Source organism: Peromyscus californicus, unplaced genomic scaffold (assembly GCF_007827085.1).
Source record: "Peromyscus californicus insignis strain IS unplaced genomic scaffold, ASM782708v3 Scaffold_8__1_contigs__length_139910024, whole genome shotgun sequence".
Taxonomy (NCBI): domain Eukaryota; kingdom Metazoa; phylum Chordata; class Mammalia; order Rodentia; family Cricetidae; genus Peromyscus; species Peromyscus californicus.
In genome coordinates, this window is record NW_026294606.1 from 78711039 (window position 1) to 78735917 (window position 24879).

Genomic DNA, 24879 nt, shown 5'->3' on the forward strand with positions numbered 1-24879 from the left:
CCAACCTAATACCCCACCACTTTCCACCCAGAGTCAGGATCTTACAGAACTTTCAGGTCTCACTCCTTCCATTCCAGATCCTGCTGCCTCAAAAAGCCCACCAAGAAGCAGCAGCCCCTCCTTGGGGCTGCTCAAGACCATGTCTATAGGCTACTTAAGACCTGGTAGCCATATTTACCACGTGACTCCTCTCCTGCCCTCCCGAGGGTCACCCAGGAGTTGCTTTGCTCTGTTCATTAAACCTGGATTTGTCAATTTGGTTTGATTGGCTTATTACATTGGCGGTGGTGGATATCCAAAAACCGGGGATTCAGAACTTACCACTTTTGAGACAAGGCTTCTCACTGAACATGGACCTCCCAAGCCTGGCTAGACTGGCTAGCTAGCAAGCTCTGGGGGATCCTCCTGCCTCTGCACCCTCAGTGCTGTTAGAATGTGGGGTGCCACACCTGGCTTTTGACATGGATGTTGGGGATTTGCTATCAGTAAGCCGCAGGCCTCTATCTCCACCTCCTCAGTGCTGGGATTACAAGCACAAGTCACCACTAGTGGCTTTTTCCTTTTTTATGTGGGTTCTGGGAATTGAACTTGAGTTCTCACAGTCACTTTATGGACCAAACTCTCTCCTCAGCCTCTGTCCTACTCTTTTCTCACAACTTGTCTATAACTGAAATGATCTCTAAATAACCGTTTTTTAAAGAGCAAAAAGAAACAGGTAGACTCGTAGTAGGAATGGATATTTGTGTCTCCTCCTCTCTGCTGGACAGCCACATAGCTTACAGGGTAGATAGTACGGTAGCAGAAAGATGGGATACAGTTTTGAGCAGAAAAAAAAGGGCAGGGTTGACAGGATTAGTCACTAAATACTCTTGTACTGACCCACCCAGAAAAAGTGATTTAAAAAGGTGCTCCTGAAGGGGGCAGTTCTAAAGCAGGAACACTGGCTTTGCATCAACAATCTCAGCAAATCGTCAGGGAAAAGGATGCAGAGTCCTCACAGGTGCCACGCTCTGCCCAAACAGACGATGCCTGTCCTGTAAACACTTACATAGCTTCCTTATTTATGTTAGTGTGATGTACTGAAAAGTCTGATGAGTCCCAACTCACACTGTATAATAAGCTTCAAAATCAAGTTATAATGTTAACCTGTGATATGTTAAAATCATTCTCTTCTACAACAGAATCACCTATTTTGGGAAACTCCTGTAGTTCCTTCCACTGATGAATTTAAAACGAACCATTTCCCATGAAGTTTACATTTTTATTTTTCATTTTTAAAAGGAGCTCTATTTACTCCATCTAGGGGGAGGGGCAAGTCCAGCCTAACGGTGCTTGTACATGTTGCTGGAGTACAGCCTCAGCCTTGCTTGGTCAGTGAGGACTGCCCAAGCATGCTTTTGCCTCACAGCAGAGCTGAGGGGTTCCAGAAGACTGGAAGGCTGCAAAGCCAAGCATCTCCTGTCCAACTCTTTACAAACCAGTTGTAGACCTTCGACATTCTCTGTCTGGATTCTGATAGCAGTGGTCTGGAATAGGGGGATGCCCAGTGGCAGCTACTAGAACCCTCCATAAAACAGCTATCAAGTAGAAGTGTTAGACCACAAAGCACACTTCATCTTTACTTCTAGGTCTCTTACTGTATACACCTATTTTACAGGAAAGCGAGGCTCAGTAAGATCATGCCACTTGCCCACAGTGGGAGAAGATGGATTTGGGTTCTAGTCTGGCTTCACAACCCTAGTCTTTCAAAGGTGCCTAATTCCTCCGAGTCTTTTCTTTCCCAGCTCTGGCTGAGTTTAGGTTGGTTGCTAATATTAAGAGGAGCCACAAATACCTTTTGTTTGTTTGTTTTCGAGACAGGGTTTCTCTGTGTAGTTTTGGTGCCTGTCCGGGATCTTGCTTTGTAGACCAGGCTGGCCTCGAACTCACAGAGATCCGCCTGGCTCTGCCTTCCCAGTGCTGGGATTAAAGGCATGCGCCACCGCCGGCGAGTCACAAATACTTTAAGCAGCTAAAGATCTAAACAATGGCTACAAGGATCATGAGAAGCTATAGTCAATTTAGGAAAGCAGCAGACTTCCTAACTTCCTTTATTCGACTGGAAAGCCAACAACATATACCTATGCTTCCTGGTAACTCATTACTCTTTATCACTCAATTTTGGACGCACTGAACATGGTGAAGGGAAATTACAACTTCAATAAGCAGTATTTTATCTTGCTGAGTCTAAAACCAGAATATTAATATCCACTAGTCCTTCCAACACATTAAACTTGACACCACACTAGCATGTAGGAATAATGTAGTTTCTTTTGTGTGTTGGGGGTGGGGGAATGCTAGAGGTCAACACTGCGTGGCTTCTATATGTATGTCCGCTTTTCCCTGAGGTGGTCTCTCTGAAACCAGAGTTCACAGACTGAGCTCGACTGGCTAGCTCTATAAGCAGGGCTGCAGCACACATACATGTGTGTGCGCTCACTCCTCACTCTGACATGGTCGTCAGGGATCCGAACTCAGGTCCTTACGCTTGCAGATCAAGCCCTTTCTCCACTGAGCTGTCTCGCAAGCCTGTGATTTATTATTTATGGGATATACTCAGGAAAAGAAACTTCCTATAGGAAGAGAATCAGCTTTTAATTAAAAGGAAATTATGAGGAAATTCACTTGGTTTGAGAATTAAGTATTAGTATAAAATCATTTTACTGTTTAAAAGAAACAAATTATTCACCATTCAGAGGGAAGACTTGTGTGATGAACAAATGTGGTCAAAACAAAGTGTCAATTTGATGAAATTTGACCTATAACGAAATGTTTTATCTATTTTGTTTTCCAGCTGGCTAACGTTACCCAAGTATTCAGCTAGTGTTCCATTTACCTTATTACACATTTTGTGTAAGCCATCTGAAAACTCAAACCTTCAGAATGTGCACAAATGCTGAGACCTGGGCAATTAAGGAAACCGGGACAGTGTAACACGGCCCGGGTGGGAAAAAGTGACAGCTATTACTTTTTTCAAACTGAGACTAAAAATAATTGTATGGCACCAGTCCCTTAGCTTCAGCAAAGCATACATGACCTCTCAGAGTGCCTCTCACCTGTGTGAACAGCAGGCTCTTCCCATCCAGTTAGAAAAAGCCGGACGGTCTCAAAAATCCTTTCTTCTTCATTTGCTAATTAAATGCAGAAGAAAAGAAATATCTGATAATTTCAAATTACTAATAAGCTTAATGTGATACAAGCTGTTCTTGTTTTTAATGGCATATGAAAATAGTTTGACTCCAGTAGAATTTTTCAACAGTCAAGCAGAAAGGCATGCAAAGGGCAACATCAGAACCGTGGCTGAAATTCCAGTTTGCCATTTACCGATTTTGTGTGGCACTCTTTAAACCTCAGTTTCTCATGTATATGTGGTGCACATGAAGGCCAGAATAGGCGCTCCAGTGTCTCACCCCTCCCCCCCCCCCCCCCCCCCCCGAGCTCTCTGCCTTATTTCTTGAGATAGAGTGTCTCCCTGAACTTGGCGTGCCAATCGGCTAGGCCAATAACCGGGCGAGCCAGCCAGCGACCCCAGCATCTGTTGTCCACCTCAGCCCTACAGCATGGCGGGGTGTGGGGGTGGGGAGTTACAGAGATGTGCAGTCATGCTTGCCTTTTATGTGGGTGCCGGTACTTGAACTCAGATCCTCAGGGTTACATAGTACACACTCTTATCCACTGAGAAATCGCCCTAGCCCCTCAATTACCTATTAAAAATATAATTAGGTATTTGCCATTATGAGGGCAAAAATGAAATAGAACCTCTTAGTACAGTACCTAGCACTTCAAAATCAATTTAACGTCTGTTTTCTTACTGGTAAGGGGCTGAAAAATAATACCTAACTTACAGGGTTATATTGAGAACTCCAAGAAGTTCTATCAATGAAGCCTTACTGCTGCTGATTATTCTAATGGTCATTATGATACAATGGACTTAAACTCAGACTAACAGAAATTCTTACTGCATATATGAAGCTCACAAGGCTTAGATTCACTCCTTAGCACTACAGTAATAAAAATATACAAAACCCTCCCAAACACTAAAACAAAACTCAGCAATTACTATTTTCTTTCCTCTTTTTTTTTTTTGAGGAAAGATCTACTCTAGTTCACAGTCCCCACCTAATTTTTATTAGCCGACTGTCGCTGTCAACAGTTAACCTCTGAAGATCATCCAGTCCCACTGCCAAGGGCTGTCTCTGAAAACTTCAGTACTGTAAAGCACACGGACTCCAGTAGGCCACGCCAGCTTTTCTGGGACAGTGAGGCCTCTACACACTTTGGAACACAAAAGGAAACAAGTGGGGGCCACACAGGAGTCTGTTCTCATGGCTTCCAGTCAAAACCACAACTGCACTTCATTTCAAATACTACATATGTCACACACAGTGCATGAGGACTCACAGGAACACTTTCCAACTCTGAAATAAATCTAGTCACCTCCTTCCACGAACACAGAGAAATGCATTAATCACTTAATATGGGGAAGAAGGGGAAAGAGCCGCGAATGTCACATACCCTCAGTGGCTCCAGGCCTGACCTAACTGTTAACTCATTGTCTCTTTAGCTGATGTGCACAGCCACAGATGACACATTTCTTTTTGTAAAAGCCTCTGGTTCACATAAAGACTAACTGCAGCTCAGGTAGCACTTAAGAGGGACTTCTTGCCGGGCGGTGGTGGCGCATGCCTTTAATCCCAGCATTCAGGAGGCAGAACCAGGTGGATCTCTGTGAGTTCAAGGCCAGCCTGGGCTATAGAGTGAGTTCCAGGATAGGCTCCAAAGCTACACAGGGAAACCCTGTCTCGAAAAACCAAAAAGGGACTTCTTACAAAGACATTAAGTAAACCATACTAAATTTGGAATTTAGAGATTCCATTAAATTTGGTGAGAATAATAGGCTAATTCTATGAAAAACAAAAGTAGCCACGATCTCATTCCAAAAACATAAATTTTAACAAACAGTGCCAATCAATCTTTTTATTTTTTTTAAAGCCTAAAATCGCACGTTAACATTGCAATAATGAAGGTGGCACGGGAGTGGTGTTAAAACATCTGTCCAGTTATGGATTTTGTTCAGTCTATAAATCTCAATCACAGAACAGCTGCGAGTAAGTAAATGGCATTTTAAACCCCAATCAAACCACGGCCGGAGAGCAAACTCTTTTTTTTTTAACAGAGGGGAGGCTAGATTAATAACTAAAGCATTAGGAAATACAACCATCTTAAGACACACATCTAATCTGCTCACAAAGGTTCGCTGAACTGGGCATGGTGGTACACACCATTAATCTCTGTGAGTTGGAGGTCAGCCTGGTCCACACAGGACTTTCAGGACAGTCAAGGCTACATAGAGACCCTGTCTCAAAACAAACACAACAAAAGGTTCTCTGAAAACAGGACAGTTAGCAGACTGCTCCAAATACAAGGCACTGTTGGGTACATGTCATCTTCCCCAGCTAATAAAACAGGGACACTCAAAATGCCTTTCCTCAGATGCTTCTGGGAGGACTCAACTTTCTGGCAGGAAATTCTCAGTCAAAGTGACCTCCATCTGGACCACAGCATTTAACTGCTAGGCTAAGATTCAAAGACTTTCAAAGTGCTTTCCAGCATCACCATATTTGAAACAATGATTACTGTAGCAGCTTGGATCCCCAGCTGACCTATGGTGATATAAAATGTGACAAGAGCAAGAAATCATCCCTGCCCCCTTTGTGTGTATGTGTGTGTGGGGGAGGTTAGAGACAGGGTGTCTCTGTGGAGCCTTGGCTGTCTTTGAAGTGCTGGGATTAAAGGCATGTGCCACCACCGCCAGCCTAAGAAATAAACTTCTGACATTATTATATCCTGAGATTTTTGAGGTAGTTACCACAAACATACCATAGCCTGACCTATGCCTATCTTAACATATAAATAGGGGGAGGGAGTATAAACAAACCCTGAAACACTAAAGAAAAACTAAAACAGATGCCACAGATTAAAAAGTCAGGAAGTGAGAACAATGACAATCCATGGCATGCATGGTGAAAATCACAACAACTTGAAAAGACTGATAACGTGCTTTAACTAAACCTGCAGCCCTAGGGAAGTTTTTAAAAAGTGAAAGAAAAAACAGTTCACTGGTTGTTATATTTGGCATTACACAAAAGGGCACACTGACAGACGCATGCGCACGCGCGCGCGCGCACATACACACACACACACACACACACACACACACACACACACACACACGGTGAGAAGAGATAACGAGCAGGCAGACAGACAAAGCCAGCAGGGAGGCCATCTTTGGAAGAGAGGCATCTGGACAAGAACACTGGCTCACACCGCGTAGAATGGAAACACAGTGGAAGCCAGCAAAGAGGCAGCAGCAGCAGCAGCACAGCACAGAGCTTAGCTGCCAACAAGTAGATGATGGACATCCAGAGCCTCAAGGAAGCACCCGACCCAATTAGAGGCTGCTTCTGTCTCTGCCTTGCCATAGGCAGAGAGGAGGCTGTGAACTGTTCCAAATCTCAAAGCCAGAGCACACCTCAAAGCCAAGAACGGCAAAGGAAAGGGGGACTCTCAGATGTCAACACAGAAGCCACAAAGAGCTATGGAACAGGAGCCACCTCACAATGGTAGATGTGCCTAAAGAACAGGAATATCCTGTGGATTTCTGCAGCACTCCTCCCAAGCTTTCTTCATCTATATGGAGTGTTTATTATTGTCATCCTGTCTCTGTTATTCAATCAAGTCTCGGATGGGGAGGAGGAGAAGGAGGAGGAAGGTTACAGTTTTCATTCATATCCAGAGCAAGAGGCAACACATCCAGACCTACAGACAGAATTACGTGTACCACCTGGAAGTAAAAAGACTTCACATTTGTAGTTAACTGGGACTTTCAGGTAGGCTGCACTGTGGAGAGGAGTTCATGTTACCCTATTTACTATCAGTATTATCTCCCCAAATATTTACATTTCTTTCAGTCATACGCTAAGACTGTAATTACTGGTTCCTCTATGGTTAGGTTTGTTACATTATTTTTGCTAGACAAATTCTGACCAGAACATTTAACAGCTGACTTGAGACTCATCTTCCTAGGCCTTCTCTTCTACTACAGTCACATCTGGGATTGAGACCACTCTGCCCATCTGCATCCGGAGGGCAGTTTTGAAGAATGGAGTCAACCAAAGGGCATTGCAGTGATGTGAGCAAGTCTTCGTCGCAAAGCCACTAGGATGGGGAAAGGCTTCCTGCTCACAGTCTAGCTGACCCTATCCTATCTGACAACTGAAAGGGACAGGCAAGTCAGAGTCGCACTCATGGATCTCTATTGTCGGTGACAAGAGTGTGGCAATGAAGCCTAGTGGTTGAGAAACTTGTCTCAGCATAGCAATCACATGGGAAAAATCAGTGTCTTGATATAACTAACTCTAAAAGTTCAACAGGAGCAAGCACACCCTTGGGATAGACTGGATAGAAATGTATGAGTGAGTTAACCAACCTAGTCACAAATAATGGAGGCACTAAAGTCCAATGCTAACGGTACTTGGAGCTCAGAATCCTGTAGTGAAAGACTGTATCAACCGACTTACATAAAACGAGCTTCAGCAGCAAATGGTATGACAGTCTGAGTCTGAGAGGCTGTAATGGATAACTAAGAAGCGACCGAGCTGGGACTTGAAGGACATGTGAAATTAGTAAGCTCAGGAGGGGAATGTAAGGGAATGTTTTAATAATGGGACTAAAGAGCTGGTCTTGCTGCTGAATAGAACCTGAAGGCTTCAGAAGTCAAAAGCAACATGCCAGATGATACAAAGCCCAGAGCTTCTGTCCTAGCTAGGGTTTCCACTGCTAAGATGGAACGTGATGACTAAAAGCAAGTCAGGGAAGGAAAAGGTTTATCTGGCTTACATTCCCACATCCTAGTCTATCATTAAAGGAACTCAGAACAGGAACTCAGAGTAAATCTGAAGGCAGGAGCTGATGCAGAGGCCATGGAGGAGTGCTGCTTACTGGCTTGCTCCTCATGGCTTCCTCAGCCTGCTTTCTTACAGAACCCAAGACCACAACAGTCTGGGCCCTCCCCCCATTTAGAAAATACCTTACAGCCACATCTTATGGAGGTCTTTTCTCAATTGAGGCTCCCTTTTCGCTAACTCTAGCTTGTGTCGAGTTGATATAAAACCAGCCAGCACAGCATCACACACCACTTCAAAACCATCAGCAACAGGTTTTTCCGTCTTCAAAGAACAACTGATTTATGAATACTGAGGAGGCAGCAACTGGAATTTGGAAGGCTCAGTTAGGAACTACTTAAATCTGTGTGGAACATTGTCTCCTAATCTAGGGAAGTAGCTGCTGGGGATCGCCAACTCCTTACACCCTCTACAGGACCCATCCATGGCCGGGGACACCTCCTGGCAAGTAGCATAACGATGGGAATAACAACATTAAAAATTCTTTAAAAACATTATTAGCATTCTTTGTATGTTGTGTATGCATAAGTGTGCATGTGGATACCATAAAACAACACTGTGAAGTCAGGTTCTCTCCTTTCAGTTTTACATGGCTTCTGGGACTGAATTCAGGTCATCAGGATTCATAGCAAACACTTTTACTTGCTATAACATTAGAAATATTTAGGAAATTACCAGACACTAGCATTTTATTCAGGGTTATTTTCAACGTTTGTTAGCCTGCCTGAACTGTCCAACTAAATTCTCAACTTCTTGCCAGCGTAACCTCTCTCCACTGGGGTTCAGCAAATCTGGGCATGAAGTGGATGTAAGGGCAGTCTACCACCAGGCTGTTTATTTAGTTGGGTAAGAAAGAGACAGAATTCATTTTAAGTTACCCCTAATAAGGCATAGCAATTCTTTTATAAAACTGGATGTGGTGTCATGTGTCTATAATTCCAGCACTTAGGAGGCTGAGGCTAGGAAGACCAAAGAGTTCATGGCCAGCCTGGGCTACATAGCCAGACCCTGTTTACAAACAAAAACCCAGAAGAGCTACAGGACAAATGCATCAAAGAACATGTATTTATGGAGTAGATTCTTTAATATTTCCTGGTACACGGAAGGAAAAAAAAGCTACTGTCTTATGTTAGTACAAATATATTACAGGGAAAAATCCACAAAAGAAAAAACATTATACAGATTTCTCAGGTATGGTGCCCCACTGCTGGACAGTAGATGGGAACTTCACGGCAGATAGTAAGAAAGCATCTGCCATCAACCTTTTATTTTCAGATCAGAGAAATGGAAATTAATGTAAAAAAAAAAAAGTTTTAACTCAAGTAAAAAAAAATCAATTTTGGGAATATGTGATTTACTCTACTTATTTTTGCTCCACTGGTAAACAAGACGACTCTTCAGGAACTACTCAAGTTGGCTGAGTTTCCTCACACTGAGTGGCAACTTAACTGCTGCAAATGAAAATTCTATTTCCGTCTTTAAAAGCTTCACACTGTCTAATGTACCCTATGGATTTTAAGCCGCCCCATGAGAAGACAAGACATGTCTGCAGACACCACGGCATTAGCATCACACTTTGAACGTAGCTCCTGATGTGCAAGCTGACACACTCAGCACAGAACTTCACAGATTAAACTTCAGAAAAGCGCATGACATTCTCGCCGGCTTACAGTTTTGATTCATTACATTTCTCATGTCCTTCATGTAACCCAATCTTAAAATTCTACTTCACTAGTCTCACTCCCAAAATACAAATGCTGAGTATCATTTAGAATATGACGTTATTGAATGCCTAAGTTTTCCCAGAACTATTTAAGAAATGTTCAAGAAACATTTGCTACCTCAATGTTCAGTTTTTAAAGACGTTGCTTTCTGTCATCAAAGGGCTTAGAATGGTGAGCAATTATATATGTTAATTTGGTCTCTAGGGTTCAGGAGCTATGACACTTGGAAACTGTAAGACTGTTTTCATTTAAGCTGATAAAAAGGGTTTACTGAGATGTCTGGGCAGTGGTTTGTGGTGGCTAGCCTTCAAGACTAACCTGAGACACGTTTATAGGACTAGGTAGCCAAAGATCAGCCTTTGGGTGTGCTCTTAGTGTCTCTTGGGGAAGTGACAGTGTGCCAAGTCATGCAGACAGCCAATGGAGAGGCCTGGGAAATGAGGAGCAGAAGCCATGGCTTAGAATGTGAGCCTGGAAACAGTCTGCAGGCAAGCAGTGCTGGCAGGTCTGGAGGACTCCTCTGAACCTGTGTCAGAGCAGCCAGTTGAGTGGCTCCCGGACCCTCCGAAACCATGAGATTATATATGGTGATGTTGCCAGCTGCTAACTTCAGAGCAGCTGCACAGTAACGGGTAACACACTTGCTGATAATACTGATTCCTTGCTTCCCTAACAAAAAGCCTAAAATACCCGAATAGCTTTGGAACTGGTCCACGGACCAGAGAGAGCTCATTAGTGAAGAGGCCACTGATTAAAGTGTGGCCGTGTGTCCCTAGACTGTACAGGTGAGGACAGAAAAGCCAACGGGCAGGGCACTGGACACTGGAAAGCATACAGCCTTAAGTGAGGGGCAGGAAGTTTACACTTTTGCCTTTAGTTGTGTGAAAAGTGCAAAGTTTAATTAGTGAACTGGGTGTTGGAACTAGGGAGACTTTCTGAACTAAAGTTAGAAATGCTATTATTTTTCTGTTATACATAGTAATAAATAAGAATAATTAAAATAAGGGATCTTAAAACAAGAGCCAGGCTGATGGTTTTGAAAAAAATTAAAGTATATCTTTACAAATAAAGCAAACATTTGGAACCGGATACTCAGCCAAAACCAAATCCTAGGCACTGCCAAAAGTCATGGTCCAAATGGCGTGCTGAGAGTAACATCTTTCTTGTGACAGGGTCTCACTCTATAGCCCAAGCTGGCCTCAGCTGGCTCAGCTGGGCTCTTCCTTCCTTAGGCCCCACACATGGGGATTGTAGTAGAATGCAGAGACGACAGGTTCAGGCCTTGCCTCGGACGGCTCAGAAAAGGTGCTAGAACACTTGTTTCACAGATTAGCTCACAGAGCCTTTCAGAAATTGAAGAGTGTTGTCTCTCGGTAGGACTAGTAAAGGGATGATCTCAAAGACTTATTCACAGACGTCAGGTGTTAGGTATAGGTAGCTCACACCTGTTACACCAGCACTTGGCTGATGGAAGCAGAAGGATTAGGAATCCAAGGTCATTCTTGACTACATCCCAGTTCAAGGTCAACCTAAGCTACAAAACACTTTCTCAAGCAAAACCAAATAAATAATTCAATTATACAAATAGTTTCAACTAATAGAATTCAATACACTTTGAAGAAGACTCAAAAAGTTTTTTAAAAAATTATAAATTTAGACACTGGTCTCTTGAGCTGAAAGAGACAAGAGATAGTAGAAAATAGACCCCGTTAGAAGCCCAAATGTTGGCAGAAAGCAAACAATGGTACTGGGTTGAAAATGTGACTTAGTATTACATGTTGGAGTGGGGTAGGTAATAATAACCTTTATTTTTAGCTTTCTAGGTCAAGCATACTGCTCGTGAAGCTGAACACCAGGAACTATACCTATACCCAGCAACTCTCAATTGTTCTGAATTTGACTTGGGTAAGATGCCAGTCTTGGAGCTGATACTGTCATGAGACGAGCCAGCCTTACAAGGGCTTTGGGCCCGGGAAAGTAAGAATAAGCTGCAGATGGAAGGGATGTGAGGCCTAGGGTGATGTCCCTCGGTCCTGGCCATGTGTAAAACCCTCTTACATTTTGCCTAGGTAGACCGATGTGACCAACAGCATATTAACGGTATATAAATTCTGAAATCAGATCATGAAAGACTACAGCCCTCCCCTAACACTTTTATTCTGGGGGAAGTGAGGTGTTATGTTGGAAGGACAACTACTCTAAGGCTTCAGGCTAGTATCATGAAGATAAGCCACTTCTAGATCCCCAGGAAGTGTTGTGGGGCACCTCTGCACTGTGAAAATGTATTGCTGTGATTGGTGTAATAAAAAGCTGACTAGCCAATAGCTAGGCAGGAGATATAGGCTGGACTTCTGAACAGAGAAAGAACTCTGGGAAGAAGAAAGCGAGGAGGCCAGCCAGATGCAGAGGAAGCAGCATGAGCAGTAGGGAGAGAAGAGGTAATGAGCCAGACAGAACATAGATTAAAATAAATGGGTTAATTTAAGTTATAAGAGCTAGTGGGACAAGTCTAAGCTAAAGCCAAGCTTTCACAATTAATAAGAAGTCTCCCTGTCGTTATTTGGGACCTAGTGGCCCAAAGAAGAATCTGACCACAAAGAAGTATTGGTTCAAGCTACTAAACTTGGGAATAATTTGTCATGGAGCAGGGAACTACCAGGACAGACTTAAAGGGGTTTCTTCCCTTGGAGCCCAGTCCACTCTTGTGAGTTCTGTCTCACCTTCCCTAAATACATCTAGTTCTGCTCTAAAGCAAAGCAAAATGAAACAAACAAACAAGGGGAGGGGGAAGGGCAGGAAGTGCAAAGGAGCAAAGTCAAAGAGTACAGCAGAGACCTTAGATCATGCCAGGCCCCAGAAACCATAGCAACGGGTTTCTGCATCTTCACCTAGGAGACCAAGAATAGTGATAAACCTTCCCGAGAAAGTGCTTTAACCTTGGTACAGAGCAGCTTCAAGAGCTTCAAGTTACTAAATAGCTGGTCATGGTAGCACATGCCTGAGGCAGAGGCAGGTCCATCTCCATGAGTTAGATGTTAACTACATAGTGAATTCTACTACTACCCAGTCAATGCTACTCGGGGAGACCCTGTCTCAAAACAAAAACAAAAAACCATGAAAGTACACAGAACTTGTTAAAGGCACAGAACACCTCTCTCTCCTTAAACCCTTTAGACAGCTAAGAACTTTTTAATAATGCATTTATGCCCTTGAGACATCCCATGGGAAATTGAGCACATAGGTAAGAAAACAATTTATCTGAATTGACTTTCTTGTCCAGTAGGCAATGCTTCTGGATACATTATGTCACACTAAATATAAATCTAAACTAGACCTGTATAAAAGTCAAAATCCACTGACTAGTAAAGCACTCCACCACCTTCATATCCTCATGGGTAGAAAGTTGTTGACATTTTAAAACCCACTGAATAGTTTTGTCCTTCAGGGACTAAAACCAAAGGAAGTTCCAGTGACTTGAGTCCTGACACTGAAGCGTTACAATGAGGCGGTAACGCCTACTGGGGTTCTGAGAGAGTCCAATAACTGTACACTATGTAGCACTTTACATACTAGCTGCACTCCTGGAAGATGCAGTCAGGTCTCAAAACTACATGAAGGAAAAAAGAAAGAAAGACTTCACAGAGAAACATGGAATTAGGGCCAGATACAGACAATTCACATACAAATTTTATCTATTAGAATGTTCTGCGGGACTATTTTTGTATTGTGAGATGTATACAGGCCACCTTCTAATAACTCAACGATATCCCAATAATTGTGACAGTTGAAAGTAGCTTCTAAAATTCCCAGAAAGTCTTCAGGTATAAAAATAGTTAAGCCCCGCCGGGCGGTGGTGGCGCACGCCTTTAATCCCAGCACTCGGGAGGCAGAGCCAGGCGGATCTCTGTGAGTTCGAGGCCAGCCTGGTCTACAGCGCGAGATCCAGGAAAGGCGCAAAGCTACACAGAGAAACCCTGTCTCGAAAAACCAAAAAAAAAAAAAAAAAAAAAAAAAAAAAAAAAAAAATAGTTAAGCCTCTGTCAAGAACCAATGTAGAGAAAGGAGAGGTCTCAGATAATCTGTAACAACTCATAAAGGTCCACTTCCTGAGCATTAAAAGAGCTGTGCTATGTAAAATCCTTGGGCAAGTATTTATGAGGCACGGTGATGCACATCTGTAATCACAATACTCGGGAGGCAGTGGCAAGAGGATTGCTGTGCATTTGAAGCCAGAGAGGACTACACAGCAAGACCCAGTCATCCTTCCCTCCAAAGGATGTGACTGTCCATGAGCAGTGATAAGCATCTCTTCAAGTTCCGGGGGCTGAGACCTTTTTACCCAGTGAGCAGCCCTTCCTCAGACTCATACCACCTGACTGCAGCATGATCCCCTCACAGCTCAGCTTCTAGCAGGGCTGCATCAATTATTATTGCCGAGTATAAGAAACAACAGGATGACTGGCTCTTCCCAGCATTCTGATCTCCACAGCAGCTAATGTGACCCAATCCTTCCACTCTTCCTGACTTCTCCAATTCTTCTAGTTCCAGTTCCCTCATCTTCTTGCTCTAAGTGGTTCTGCAGTGTCCCCCAAGCAGCACTCACATGGCTGTCCTTTTCCTTAACACACACACACCTAAGGTGGGTACTGCCTTCCTTGATTTCTACAGCTTGCCCACACCATGCTTTTTGGTTGTCTTTTCATACTGTCCTTCTGAGAGTCACCATATGCTTTGGTCAGTCAGAGCTCTCACCACAGTCCCAATACATACCCTGTTATCATTCTTAAGAGTCTCCAGACCTAGAATTACCTAATAACAAGACTCTCACAGACACTTCTACCACCACTCCTGAGGTTCTACCCCAGAGAGCTTGCTTTCACCATAATTATACCTCTAAAGTCTAAACTCAAGCATCCTGCTCTTTACTTTCCTGACTCAGTTCCTTTCACCTATCCATGCATTCCTATTTTCGTAATCAATTCAATGAAACCTTCCATTCCAGTAAGCCCTATATCAATTTTCTGCTACATTAGCTCCCTATGTTGTCTTCCTCTGTTTACATAGTTTAGATTCTCATGGTTCAGCATCATAATTTGCTTCACAATACTTCTGATTTCATCATTCCTCTCATCCTCTTCTGAACTTGCTGGGCAAACTGCTACCTTAGATAAACCCCACTGTTCACACTTTGTGCCCAAAATCAAGTGGAATGCTTGACTTTCATTGAACTGTTCCCACGATCACTTTAAAATGATCACAAATACTGGCTTTCAGCAAATCCAGCAACCCTATTACATTTTCCCATTAAGTTTTGCCATGCGTTCGACTGTCCAGGTTCCCTCCTCACTGGTGATGACCTCACTTCATATGTCACAGAGAAACAGAACTTTAGGATATGTGACCACATCCTCATTACCAATTCTACTAACTAATCCCACCCACGATACAGCTTGCCTTCCTTCCTTAAAAAAGAGGGATATTCCTTTTCCAACTAGTAACCAATTCCTCCATCAAATGGGTCCAGGAGAGGCAGGGAAAGGGTTATGAAGAGCAGAGCCACTGAGTTAGAGAATATGGGATCGGCTCCTCTTTTTAAATGAAATCATTGTCATACTAACTCTAGGAATTTATTGTTACTTATAACTTTAAATGCTTTTATCCACGTATGTGATTACCTAATGGGTCACATTTTTCTGATCTTTGTATATCTGGAAATTTTCTTCTTCTTTCTGCGAAAGGGTCTTGCAATGTAGCCTTCGCTAGCCTTGAACATACCATATAGTCCAGGCTGACCTCAAACTCAAACCAATCCTCCTGCCTCAGCTTCAGTATGTTAAAATTACAGGCATGCCTCATCCTGGTGATTTTAGTTGGATGCCAAATGCTCAGTTCTGTGCTGCAGGATATTTGTGCATTAGCTTCCAAGAGTTGTGGTCTTTGTTCTGGAACACAAGTTGCTTTAACCTCAGATTTGTTTGAGCCTATGTTCAATCTTTGCAAGCCCAGAACAGTCTTTAGCCTAGAATAAAGCTGGTGATAACTCTGGAGTGCTTTTCTGGATTGATGACCCTTCTGGCCAGGCAGGGTAACATTCCTGTGTTTCTAGAACAGTCCCTCCGTCTCCCACAGACTTGGAAGTTCCTCCTCTGCTCAGATCAGCTTCAGCTCCACGGGATCCCTGGCGCTCTTTCTGGGCAGCCCTTGTACGCCACTCCAACCCTGAACCCTGTCTCTTCAACATGTGGTGCTGCCAGGCTGTATTTGGGGGCTCTTCCCTGTGCTTCGGCCTCAGTACCCTCGAAGCAGTCTGAGGCTCAGCTTTCGTCACCTCCCTGGTCTGAGTTAGGGCTAGACCCCAGGCCCTTCCCGTTTCTGCCCTATTTTCTCTCCCCTTCATAGCAGATACCTCCAAGCATCCCCTGTACTTGCCACACTCTCCCTTTCACCTTTTATCGCTCTCTAGCAATGAGCATTCCTTTCCACCACTTCACCGGAACAAGCCAGCAGCACAAAGCCAACCACATTAACCTTTCCTATAGTCTTGGCTGGACCTCCAACAGTCCTTCCTGAGTTGCAGGCCATAACTTTAAATACCAACCATACGCTAAAGTCTATCAAATGAAATAGTACTATTAGTTACAATTTCCGTTGCTTTTACAAAAACACCAGACAAAAGCAACGTAAGAGTGGAAAGGCTCTTCTGCCTCACAGTTTAAGGGAATACACACTATAATGGGGGACAAAAGTGAGGTAGCTGGAGGATGTTGCCATAACTGCTTGTTACAGGGTGTTGACCAAGGAAGACAGGTCCACCGGAAGTGAGACAGGGAGGGCTACTTCAAGACGGGATCCTCAGTGACTCACTTCCTCTAGCTAGGTCCCACCTTCTAAAGGTTCCACACACTCCCACACAGCTTCATCCACTGAAGTTCCAGAGTTTAAATACATAAGCTCACCCATTTCCCTCCCACCCAGCCTACAAGTCAACCCGTGGCTTTCAAATCATTCACACTCTCAGCTGCTCGCTCACTGTGCTACAGTCTTATACGCCTCACTGAATTTGGATCAAGAGGCTTTTCAAATGCTCTACCTTTTCTATATCCTCCTTACTAATTTCTCCCATTCGTTAAGTGTCCCTCCCCATCATCTGTCCAGCTCTCAACTAAAACTCAGGGCATCCTTTCTCTCCACCCATTCAAATTCATCAAGTCCTGTTGGTTCTAACTCAAAATGTGTCTCAAATCCACTGAGTTCTCTTCATGTCCATTACCACCACCCTAAAAAAAATCCAGGAAAGGTGCAAAGCTACACAGAGAAACCCTGTCTCGAAGAACCAACCAATCAACCAAACAAACAAACAAAAAGAACTTAAAAAACAAACAAACAAAATCCTCCCACTCTTGCCCCAAAGGACTTATTCCCTACATGGTATTTCAGAATGATCTCAGAGGAAAAAAGGGCAGAGTATGTTGCTCCTTTATATGAACCCTTATTTCAAAGCACTTCCAGCTCCTCACCCCTGAGGACCCATGGGCCTCATGGTGCTCTAAGGCCTCACAGTGTTCTGGTCACTCAGGTCTTCTTTTGGGTTCATCCTTGGGCTTCCTGCCTGGAAGGTTCTCTAACTTGAGGTTCTTCACAGGACAGGCTCGTTCTCACTACTCAAGTCTCAGGTGAGTGTACCTTTACCAGTGATGAAAAGAAAACTGTCTTCCTTCTATCTGGAATTCGGTGTTTTATCGTACTGCCACTTTAAGAATCATGTTAAAAGTTTACTTTTATACACTCTGGTCTCAGCCAATCATTTAATAAAATATTGACACTTACTACACGCCAGACATTTCAGACTCTAGAAACCATCCACAACTGAAGCAGATAGAACTCCCACCCTCATGAAGCCAACAGGCTGGAGTGTAAGATCCACAGAACACCCTTCTGTGGTCACTGCTGCATCCACAGGACTCATTAGGCTCCCAGAGAATGCAACATTTGCTGCTTAAGGGGACAAGATGGGTTTAGATGTGTTTACTGTTTGTACAATGCCTTTCAACTCAAGGATCTCTAAAACAGTGACCAATTTTTGATTTATACTTCAAAACTACTATATTGATATATTTAAACTGCAGACTCCTGTACTGATAAAACATTAATTGAAACCGTGATTACAGAATTTTGGTCCTAACTCCAAATTCTCACAACAACCAAAGTACCCTGTGACTATTTTATCCATTTATTTCCTATATAACCTTCATAACCTGGCTTTAAACTTGAGCCTACTGAGACTAAACCAGAACCAATCACTCAAGAACCTTGACTACCTTCTTTGTAAATTACAAGCAAATGATGCCATTAATTCATTCAAGATTTAAGGCACAATGCCACCTTAACAAGAAACTATTATAGGCCAGGACCTTGTCTTTCATATCTTAGAAAACATTGCCTGTGTATACCCTACTGACATCAGAGGCTGGACTAGACTTATTTCTAACTAACTCCCTAACTAAATTCAAAGACAGTTTTTTACAACTGTATTGTGGAACTCTTTAGGGAGGAGAACACATTTTATACCAGATAAAGATTTCAGATTACATAAATGTTAAATTACTCTTGAGCACCAATACAAAAGTCATTCTAAAAACTGACTAGTACTTGGAAACAGCTTTTGTGTGTTCACCATTTTTATATGTGCTTCTTTACTCCTCAAAGTTATCCCGTAAGGTGGTCAGAAGACTGTCGACAGACCGAGACTCAAGTCCACCCAGGAAGGCTAAGTGACTTATCAAAGTACTCGGTCTAGGTGCATTTTTTTTTAAAGCATATATTAACTGCTATTTGGGGTTCTAAAGTGTTAAACCAATTCATCCCAATACATAAAAAGACTAGAACTGAGAAAAATATCACCCACAGGACATTTTAAATTGTTATGTGTATACCTGCTAATACAGAGGGGACCATACTCCAAATGACCTCTTTCAGGAATCTGTTGCAAAATTCAGCAAGCTACGTCACGATGCACATCCGAAGCTGAAGGAAGCTTTTTAAAGCTAACATTGTGTTGTTCATGCCCGCACTCCTCAAGGCTGCACCCCAACAGAATGCCGTACCCTTGAAGGCCAGCAAGTTTGCTGCTATCTGTTTACAACACAGAGACAGTGACTGTCGGATGACATTTACTTACTGAGGTTAAAGGGGCTGAGTGGGGTGCCACGAAGTTTAACACTTACCACCATAAGCTTTAAGAAAGTTCGCAAAGACTTCAGTCTATGAACATGCTGAAGGGAACAGCACTGAGTAATCCATTGAAAGTAATTCTATGAAGGTAGTTAAATCAGTGACTTCCTTATAATCTAACTTATGCTCAAAGTCATTGCTACTTTTCCTCTTCTGCGACAAGGTCTTTCTTACTCTTCAGTCAAGGGGAGCTTCTGACCACACCCACCCCCTGCAGAACTACATGAGCCACCATGCCTAGCTTTAGAAGTAAGGTTTTAACAGTCCAAAGCTTACTTTGTAAGTTACACGCACTCTCTTGTCTCTAAGTTATATTTTCATATCACTGTGTACCCAGAAACAGCTTGTTTTACTACCTAACGGTAATATAAAGTCTCATTTCCTTGTGTGTTATCTAATTCTAAGGAGTAGAGTCAGGATTTTCACATGTGTAAGCACAACACTTAGCAAGTGCTTAACGACACAACCAAATATTGTTATTTGTGTATTTACATGCTTCCCATCGCTGTCTCATCACCATTACTATTATTAAATACTGTGCCATGGAACACAAACTATAAAAATAAAGTCCATTCTGTTTTTAATAGAACACTGTTTGGTATACTAGTCAATCCTTCCTGAGACTTAACAAGCTTTTAGAAACAGACCTTTATCCCTTGTTTGTTCTATATTTAAACAGTGATTTTAATTAAATTCTAGGAATCAAAAAATATAATTTGGTAGAAAATTTCAGTGCTGATCACAAATAACCCACAGAAATTCCTTTAGATATATAAGCCATTCATTTTTATCATAATTTCTTAAGAAAATGAAGTTGGGGTGGGGAGTGGGAGGAAGGATGAGAGGGGGATCTGTGGTTGGTATGTAAAACGAATAAATTTTTTTTTACATAAAAGAAAATGGCCGGGCGGTGGTGGCGCACGCCTTTAATCCCAGCACTCGGGAGGCAGAGCCAGGTGGATCTCTGTGAGTTCGAGGCCAGCCTGGACTACCAAGTGAGTTCCAGGAAAGGCGCAAAGCTACACAGAGAAACCCTGTCTCGAAAAACCAAAAAAGAAAATGAAGTTGAGCTATAAACTAACCCCAAACATCAAACTGCAAAATAAAATGGAAGTTAAACTCATGCCATGACCCACTCCCTGCTACCAGCATGATGTCTCTGTGCTAGTCTGAACAGCCTGTCTCTGGAAAACATGACATACGACTACTGAGTGTACACTTTTACAGAAGTACTCCTTTACAGAACTTGGTTTCCAAATAAATATAGTAAAAGCTCTAGAAAACAAAGTTAACAACACTTGAGGTAACCAGGCATGGCAGTTTTCCATGGGTCCCTTTGGTAGTTTCTTCTTCAGTCTCTTTCTGGGTTGCTTACTCATGTTTTTCAATTATTATCCCTTTATAGATTTATTTTAAAAATAACTGCCATACTGAGATAAAATAAAGAGTCTCCATTTGAAATTTCAAGAACAGCAGATATTAACCTTGAAGAAAGTATGAGCCTTCTCCTTCAAAAGACCACACAAAATGTTATGTGCTTATCAAGGGAATTCACTAACTTCCAGAAGCTGTGTAATCTCCAAACCCCAGCTTAGAAACCTTTATTCAGTGCAGATGTGACTCCACACTCCTATAATCCCAGCACTCAGGAGGCAGATCAGGAGTTTCATGGCAAGCCTCAGCTACCTGACAGGCTGTCTCAGATAACCAAAGATCATCTTGAAAAGTACCTTGGACAGATTGAAAGTGGAAACTGAACTTTATTTTCTCAAATTATCTTTGTGTCCAGACCTTTTGCTAGCTAAAGCAAAATGCCCAAATCTTCCCAATTCCTTCCTAATCCACACAATCCACAGTTTCTTATTTCTGCCTCTGCTACAATGGATATTTCACTTCATTTGTAAGACCATCGACAGGATGGAAAAATGAACTGAATTTGACAGCTTTAGATACAAGAGATAAACTTGGCTTAGCATATTAAGGACAAAAAAAGGTCGTCTTTCAAAAGGAACCCAGAGTTTCAAACCTAGCACTCAAACTGTCAAACTTATTTTCATGAAACTGAAAAACTAGATCTTGTAGAAAAATTAAATGCAGAGTTTTTTATATTAGGAATATGTGCATATTTCCAATTTTTCCTTACCTTAAAAATTTTTTTGAAGAAAAAAAACAAAACTGTCTATAAATCCTTTACTTGGGTGTGGTAACACTATATACCAGGCTGGAATGAAGGTGAGACAAGGCAGGACTACCAGACTGTTGTGTCTACTTAGAATCCTATAAATCTATGGAGTTGGATTATGATAACTAGATTTCTACCAGTCTCAAGAGACCACGTGGCTAATATCAACGTGGTATCATTTGCATTCCAATTTTTTTCAACTATCCCAGCCAACCTAGTCTAGCCAGGAAACAGGCTAAGTCTCCAATCCTCATAAATGATGGCCTGTTCCTCTATGTCCCCCAGAAAAAGTTAAAGTACCTTAAAGTTGCCAAATACTATTTTAAATACAACTAGTTAAGATCTGCAAATGTTTCCATACAAGAAAACTGTGAAGTCCCAATTTTAGTCACTTAAGTCAGCTGTAATAAACCCATTCAATAGTGCTAAATGTCTTTGGAAAGGTACCCTCCAGTTATAAGTAAAACCGTGGCGCTGTTCAGACCTTATAATGAAATTATTACATATTTAAGAGATGCTAAATGATAACAGGTTATCCACCTCTCATTTGTTTTATAACATTTGTCTTCTTTTAGTCCCCACCCCCACCAGTGCTCACTTTTCTCATGAAGTTACTATTGTTTCCCTGGACTTTAAAATTTACAGGTGACTAAATACAAAATGTCCATTAACTGTTACTTTTTGACTTAGCCAGGTGCTACTTATTACACTGTATCAATTGAAACACTTAATTCCCCAACATGTACAATTTAGTCAAATATTTCAAGCACTACAACCCAGTTATTTTTCAGTTCTACATTAAAAAAGTTTTTAAATGGAGTGACAATGTTTTATCCCCTAACCCCAAGTGGGGGTGTCATCGTTTACTTAAACTCATTTCTTAAAAAATTAAGCATACTCAATTAGGCCAATACATTCATCTTTAAGGACCTGCACCTTACACAAGGTAACATTCTATCACTAAAGCAGGGCCTAGTCCTTTGCTTTTGTATCCATTTGGGGACAGGGTCTTGATGAATTCCCTGGGCTGGCCTCAGCCTTCTGATTACAGATTTGCTCTACCAGGCTTAAGCTTTATTCAGTTTTTATTAATGAAACTGGCAGAACAGAAGTACACTAAGAAGTTTTCCTCCCAGTGCCATTAGATATCTAAGCTGATACAATGGCTACCAACCTAATTCCAGCACCCAGGAGGCTGAGAAAGGAGGATAGTGTGTTTGAGGCAAGCCTGGGCTACATAGGCAGATCAAGACCCGGATTTCCTTAACCACAAAAAATATTATAAAGGCAACAATTATATCCTTAAGTAGATACATGCCATACTACAATTCTGCAGATGTATGTTTATCATGAAATGCTTTCTTATAAAGCAGTGGGTAAGAACCTAGCCTCATCTAATTCTGTTGTGTCTAATTAGAATCCTATTAACACATGAAGTTGGATTATGATAAATAGATTCCAGTTCTAAGAGTCTCAAGACTGAGACTAAATTGAGATGGTATTCCCTTTCCTAAAACATCAGTTCAGGCCCCGGGTTACAGGACCTGTCAGGAGGATAGGTCACATGCCCATGGCTGAACTTAACTCTTCTTTTTGCCAAGTGTAAAAGTAGAACTCCAAATTACATCATGTTTGGCACTTTTCAATACTGCACACCATACTACTTTCAATACTGTGACTTACAGAGCCTATCACTAGCAGCTGGACACACAATATTGTGAAGTAGTTTGTTTACAAAGGATCTGAAGTTCTTCTATCAAGAGATCTAGCCTTCACTCATACATAGTTTATGGTTGGCTGTGACTTGACAAATTCTAAACAGATGATGGAAAAAGGTACTCTAAAGGGGGAAAAATCCCCACATCTCACAAAAGTTGGGCTTTCAGCTGCTAAAACCCAGTGACAGTAACTGCACAATACCAAAACTGTTTGTGACCAAAATTATCTGTAAGTGTTAATATGCACGGACAGCCCCTTCAGTTAAACTCAGCTCTCGTTTTAGGTTGTAGCTCTTGGGACTGTCCAAAAGACTCAGATAAGCAAGACCTAACTCAGTTTCTAAAGTGTACTGTTGTGGGTCTTGCTCTTGCTTAATTAATGATTCCCCACCTTAGATGCACAAGAGCTACAAATCAATTCCTCAAGCAGGGTAACACCAGCACCCCAACTTGAAAGTAGTATCTGTAAAACTTATGTAGAGAAACAAAAATAAAACAAAAAGACAAGATTCTGCAGTCACAAGTACTTTAATTTTTTGAAATAAAAAAAAAACCAAACCGCTTATTTTAAAAATAAACAAATGGCACCATTCTACTCTAAGTTGATACAAGTCAATAAGGCGCACTGCTCTCACAGCCAATACGCTGCTGAGAAGTCAGTACACTGCCCCACACATCTCATCTACTACATACACTTAGCGCTCCGCTGTGAGGTTAAATTCAAGACCCTCCGCCCCAAAGGAACATTCGACTGTCAAAACTATTTTACTTTAAAAGGTTAAACAACCCAAGCAGTTTAAAGAGTTTTATTTTGAAAAACATTACAGAGAATCGAAAATTCTTACAGTACCAACAGAAGTATTACAGTACAGTTTTCCACAACAAAATTGGAGCACACAAGTCCATGGGAATCCTTGACTTCCTTGAACTGTCAACACTGCACCCTGTTTTAAGTGGCTGTGCCTGGAAACCAACGTATGCAATTCCTTAGAAGTCATCAAGTTATAATGTTAGCGATCTGGGGGAAATGAGAGGAAGATTCTCTTATCTCTGTGTCGGGACCCAACTTCCACAGCAAGGTATAGGCCAGGGCTATAGTAAATCATCTACTAGTTGTATAAACCATGTAATTACTGCAGCCCACCCAGTTAGGACAAATTAATATTAGGATGTCGGTGAAGAATTCACTCAACTTTAGCTCGGCTATTCATAATAAAAAAGCACCTTCTTTCAAGTTTTAGCGTTTTAACAGTTACTGAACCGGGTCTTCTCTATCTTTACTTTGAAAGCAGGCGAATCTAAATTTCACTTAGAAGTAACTAAAAAGTTGCAGGCTTTAGAAGAGAGCTACGCATTGTAAACAAATCTGCAACATTGTCTCAAAGATCAAAAAGTAGGGGAGACTTGTTTTTTTTTTCCCTTCCTTATCCGCCAGGATAACCGGCACTGCGGGTAGAAGCAAGAGTATACCCGGAGTTTTAGTTTCTGTAAAAGTAAAGGCGTCTGGGCAGGCTAGGTGCACCCTCGGCATTTCCTTGCAGGAAGGGGAGAGAAATCAGCCTGAGCCCTGAAGTCAACATGACAGGCCCCTCGGAGGCTCCACGTGGGGACTGCACCGAGCCCGCGGGGAAGTGCGCCCGGAGCCTGCGCCGCCGGCCGCCGCTGCCAGGCCGCGGCGGCCCGGGAGCGCCACCCAGCGGCCCTGCGAGGGGCCTGCAGGCGCGGCCCACTCCCGGCTCGCTCGCACCCCCACCGCCGCCCAGCCCGCTTCCCTCTCCGGATGCACAAGGCCCAACCCAAGAACTGAGACCACAAAATGGCTGCCGGCGGCTTCGTCACGTGACCCCTTTGTGCCTTTCGGGCCCCCGAACTCCGCGGGACCCGGGTACCAGTGGCCGGGGGCGGCGGAAGGCCTTCGAGTGGGCCCCGCCAGGCCGCAGCGGCCCGGGACCGAGCACCGGGGAGGCGGGGGACCGGCCCGGCCGGCGACCGAAAGTCGGCGGCGGAGAGAAGATGGCGGC

At 42.7% G+C, this 24879-nt stretch overlaps 1 protein-coding gene across 5 annotated transcripts in view; it reads right to left on the minus strand.

Annotated features, from left to right (window-relative positions):
• The window catches only part of Epc1 (enhancer of polycomb homolog 1), a 90387-nt gene that overhangs the window by 36184 nt on the left and 29324 nt on the right, over nt 1-24879 (minus strand). The gene's annotated exons all lie outside the window — the stretch shown is intronic.